Genomic DNA, 5,480 nt, shown 5'->3' on the forward strand with positions numbered 1-5,480 from the left:
CGTGGGGTTTTTTTTTGAAGTCTAATTAGCAAATAAGTGTTCCACGTAATTACTTCATGCTCACCAGATTTGGGTTGGATGGGTGTTATGCAATGACCTGAAGTGGTACACAGTTCTTGTCTTCATATGTAATTTTATATCTCAAAACATTTCTCTATGATTTACAGACTTTATTCCCAACTTTTGAGAAGAAATCATCAGCTTCATAGCAGAACAATAAACCTGAGACTAAGACCATACTGAACTATCAGAAGTAATGCACTGAGATGATTCTTCAGTTTGAGTTTTTATTCCCAAAATATTCTTATAAACTCATAGAGAGAGTGTGTGCAGCTGACTCCTGTTCTTGTGAATATGCTCCTGATCTTCCAGATGACTCAGGGTGAGACAGCTACAATAGTGGTCACCAGTGTCTTGGAGAAACATGACCTGTACATAAAGAGCACAAAAGAGCAGCTTGTGCTGACTTACCAGTCAAACATGGATTTGTTCTTGGGACATATGATGTGTTAGTCACCAGATAAGCTACAACCAAAACATGTGGCATGACAACCCTGTATTCTGGTAGTAAAAATATGCTGCCATCCACTGGTCTTTTAATACGCTAACTATAAGCAATACTCGCCATTCCTGTGTTTGCCAACAAGGGATTTCAGTTTCTCTATTGACTTACCAAATTTGTTTCAGCAGAATATTTTAACCTTGTTCTTCTCTCCAGCTTTACCATTCATCAGTGAGATTGCTTTATTTGATATCTATCAAATACTTCTCTTTGCTTTCCTCATTTTTTTCCACTTCCTCCTGAACATGATAGCCAGTGGTTTTCTGACCTTCAGCCTCCCTTTTATTTCCATGTCTTCCTACTGCCAACCCACTATTTCACCACACAGATTTTGTCTTCCTACAGTAGATCCTTCATGGCTGCTCTTACTTGTCTTTCAGAGAAGCAAGGAACTCACTCTTCAATGCATAGGCTGGAGCTTATCTGGCCCTATCACTTCAGCCCTCGACAGGAGTGGGTCACACCCCAGGAGCAGGATGACCCAAGACGTGACCAGAGCACTTGCTCTATGGCTTTTTGGCTGTCATTCTGCGCTCTGAGGAGACAAGGATGAGAGGGAGATTTTTTGCATGGGATAATAGAGGATTTATTGCTCTGGCCAATCTTGGGGGCAAAAGACAGAAAATGCGAGCATGCAACAGCTGAAATAGGGAGGCAGTTCAAAGGGAGGGTACAAAGCATGAGCTAATCAGAGATATCCTGGGGAGGGTAAAAGGCAGAGTTCACAAAATCATCATCCAATGAGGGAGGTAGGGGGAGAAATTGGGTCACATGGACTAATCAAACGTTAAATTTTAGGGGGTTTCCGAAGTGGAATTCCAAGCATGTGGGTGGGCCTAAGGTAGGACTGACAGGAGACTCAGGGTAGATTGACAGCGTGGAGTGGGAGGGTCTCATTTGGACCAAACCATCAACTTGAGCAATAACAGAACATACCATTACTAAGAAACACATTGCAACAGCTCTTGTACCAGAAGATGACCTTCCCAGACTGGAGAAGGATGATAGGCCAAAGAATTTCTCCTCCAGCATAACCGAGTTTTACAACAGTCCCAGTGCTGTTTCTGCAATTTCTGACCTTTTCCAGTACTGGTTCTCAAGTATTTTTATTAAGGACACTGGAAATAAGCTTTTCTCCCAGTTTCCTCCTAGGTTCCTGATTTGCCAATTCCTATTCCACATACTAATCTAGCCATGGATTCATATTCCCGTTTAAAAGCATGCACAAGGTACATTCCTATAATTCCCTGTATATAGGGAATATTGAGAGTTCTCACTGATTCTGTTACTGGGCTGCTGAGCCCTGATCCTGATCAATCTTCAGCTTTTAGCAAAAGCTAATTACCTACACTGCTTGACCTGTTGGCTGTGCTCCATGCTGTTCTAAAGTGTGGAATTCATACTGTTCTGCCTTTATTCTTTCTCATTCTGTCCTTTAGATGATACTCAGGTTCTTGGCTCTACAGATGTGTTAGGAACATTTAACATTCTGGCATAAAAGAGCTAGGCTTTGTGCTAAAAGAGGCAATTAGAGTGGGGAATAATTTCTTTTGGAAATTCTTAAGTTTCTATTTATTGGTGAGAGGTTTTTTTTTTCTCCAGTCTGCAGCTGTGAAAATTCATAGAGCTCAAAAGGTTATTTTGGTTTGTGGCAATTAACCACACAGAATACAAGGTTGAAAGCTCCTGTTTAAAAAGGAAGTGATTCATTTTTACTTATAGCCATGATAAGCACCCAGTACTTCATGAAAGGCATTCACTCAGACTTATGTAAGAATTATTTAATCTTATATAATACTCTTGTTGTGCCAAATCTTGAGAATTAATGAAAGGACAAATAAAAGCAGCAAGCATGCATGACTGAGTTGGAACATGAACTGTCCATCTACTACTCCTATCTTTAAGAAGGGAAAAAAGCAATCCGTTTGCAGGAGAGAATATCTGTGCTTCTAAGAAAAAAGTGTGTTGTACACTCCATTTTACCCATATATATGATGTGTAGAGGAACTTGAAGCATAGTGTGTAAGTCATTCGGAAGGATTTCCTGGGTACTTGCTTAGTCATAGATTCCTGTAATGTGAACCTGAATAACATGATTGTAGCAAGCGAAAATCTGTTTCAGAGCTAAGGGAAACCTTCCAGCAGATATTAAAATCATGGGAATAAAGCAAGTATTCCATGCTGTATCTGTTTTATTGTTTCAGCATACAGACAGAACAAGAACAGATAGTCAACTTAATGAAAAGCACACAAAAAAACTGTGTTCAGAAACCTGAGCACCTGTTGAGAATGGTTCTGGTTTTGAACTTGAGCTTTCAGAAGCAGAATGTATCTTCAGCCAGGGAGATTAGACACCACGCCTCATGGAAAAAAAAAAAGAAAAAAACCAAAAAACTGTTTTAGGTGTCATTCTACTTCATTAGCATAGATGCTGGATTGTAAGAGCTGCAGTAGAATTTCTCTACATTCTACACATAAAGGCAAGCAAGCTCAAATCTAACAAGATGGTTTCCAAGAGTTCCTTGCAAGGAATACCGACATTTGCTGGTTCTTGGATTCTGTAAGAGTGGTCAGACAAAGCATTAAATTTTCTTTGCTAGCGATGCTTTGGGCACTTAAAGTAAATGGACTTGGAAATTTGTCAAGTGTGCTTGAAAAGGGTCCATTCCATGAAATGCTAAAACACAAGAGTATTTATATAAAAAACAGCTAAAGAAAACTTCCTGAACTTGTGTGATTTTCTGAAGTTGTTAACTGTTAATGCCCAGCACAATTACTTTGAAACAAATTTGCTATGATGTCTAAGAGGAAGAGCCCAAGGGAGAAGATAGCCAAGGAGACACAGAAGAGCCAGCCTGCTGGTATGTTACTGTACCCTGTGGTTCAGAGCACCAGCTTCACTCCTAAATGCATTGTTCCAAAAAGTCTAAGCAGAAGATAGTGAAGAATATTCTCAGTATTTTTTTCCTTATCACTGGTCATGAAGGATGGATAGAAGGCAGTGCATTATGAAATTACTCACTAGTGAGCTCAGACAGAAGATAGACTACAGAAGTGATCAGAGAATTCTAGTATTGATTGATTTAAACTGGAAACATAGCTCCAGGTGAACACAGACTTTCTCAAAGACTACCTGATTATGTTATGTTCTGAAATAGACCATCTTCATCTTCAGGAATGCCCATCAGTTTTGTTGCTGTCCAAGATAAGGTGTCTTAACAACATGTTTCAGTTGCCCCTCATAGAGTGAAAGCCTGACATCAGCACATGTCCACCAATGTGCAAGTTAAAGTGTGTAAACTCTGAGACATGGAACAGTTCTCTCAGCACTTCCCGCTACTAAGGAAACTGTGATCAAAAGAGTTGACCATTATGCATCAAGCCAGCACTGCTTTTGAGTCATAGTCCATTTTGTCTGCTCTCTGGCTGTGTTTTCAAGCTGTCATGGTTTAATCCCAGCTGGCAGCTGAAGTGCCACTTTATGGCATCCCACTCACTCCCTTTCCACAGTGGGATGGGAAGGAGAATCAGGAAAGATATTCAGGGATGTTCTCTTGACAATGATCTTTTGAGGTTGGATTTAACTAGGTTAGTTAGGCACCTTTCTGTATCTCCCCTTAAAAATTAAAGTGAGACTTGTAGAACAGACTAAAGCATTCCTCATCTTAAATATGGGCACAGTAAAAATTCCACTTTTTTCTGCTGCAGAATGTATGTAATTTCAAGGCAGGATGTCTGTCAAACCTATCTCCTGGCTATTGTTTCTGACTAGGAAGTTCCATGGGCAAACACAGATGTTTGGTGCAGGAGCATAAGCAGAGAGCAGAATCATTAGATAATATTTTTGCTCTGCCTTTTCCCCTGCATTCTCAGGGTTTCTCAGTGTTACTCTAGATTTTAGGCCATCTTGCCCAGTTTTTGGAAAGCACTAATCTTTGATAAGGAAAGGTCTTGAGGACAGACACATCTTCAAGCAACAGGGTTTGGTGGCTTATGGTGAAACACCTCAGAGCCTCTGTACTCAGTGCAGGTAGGCTCCAGCCTGTGGAGTTTCCAGTCATACTGTGATTTCTAATAATGCCAGGTTGGTTTTTTCCCCTCCTGGGTCTGACAGCAGAGCTGTAATAAGATGACAAACCATAGCTTCCCTCCACTGTCAGCAGTAAGGAAACAGCCTCATGCATGCTGCAACAACCATGCTCAGCTAGGCATGCCCCAGCTGAAGCAGCTGTGTCTCCAGAGTGGAGTCTTGCTAATGCTTTATAGGATTATCTGTATCAGTCACACAGTATCAAGTTTTATGACCTGTCACTTCCGAACTCCAGGGCCCCTGTGGCACACGCCTCCCTGGGAGTCTGGGCAGGCTTTCCTCACACAGGACACTTGGCCTCCCTGCGGAGGAGCACCACATGCAGCAAAGACCCCAGGGCATTGGCCAAGAGCCACCTTTGACCTTTCCAAAAGGTTGCTGAAAGGACTGTGACAAAAAAGATCCACAGCCTGATTTTCCTGGTTGCATGGAGTAGTCAGAGGTGTGTCACTGGCCATGGGACAGTCTCCCCATGACCCCCCAGCTCAGCCTGGACCTCTGACCCTAGAGCAGCAGCTCCCTCTGGTACTGTTTCCCCTTTCCTGTCACACCGGAGGTGACAGCCCACCAGCAAATGCAGAGAAACTCAACCAAAACAGAGCTTTTACTTCCTAAACCTGGTGGCAAAGATTCAGGTTTCCTGAAGAAAAGCATGGCAGCTGTCACCAGCCTTCATAACAGCTAGGCCAAGAAATAAGCCTTAGAGATCATTTCTGCATCACTGGAACAAAAGGCAGATCCTGCCATGAGGCAATGCACTTACTGCTGTCAAACAAACTGGGGGACACGTGACCCACCCGAGGAGGGGAGTGTAGGTGTGAAGGGAGA

This window comes from Pseudopodoces humilis, chromosome 10, assembly GCF_049639895.1.
Source record: "Pseudopodoces humilis isolate 2021_Gansu_Grassland_sample_001 chromosome 10, ASM4963989v1, whole genome shotgun sequence".
NCBI lineage: Eukaryota > Metazoa > Chordata > Aves > Passeriformes > Paridae > Pseudopodoces > Pseudopodoces humilis.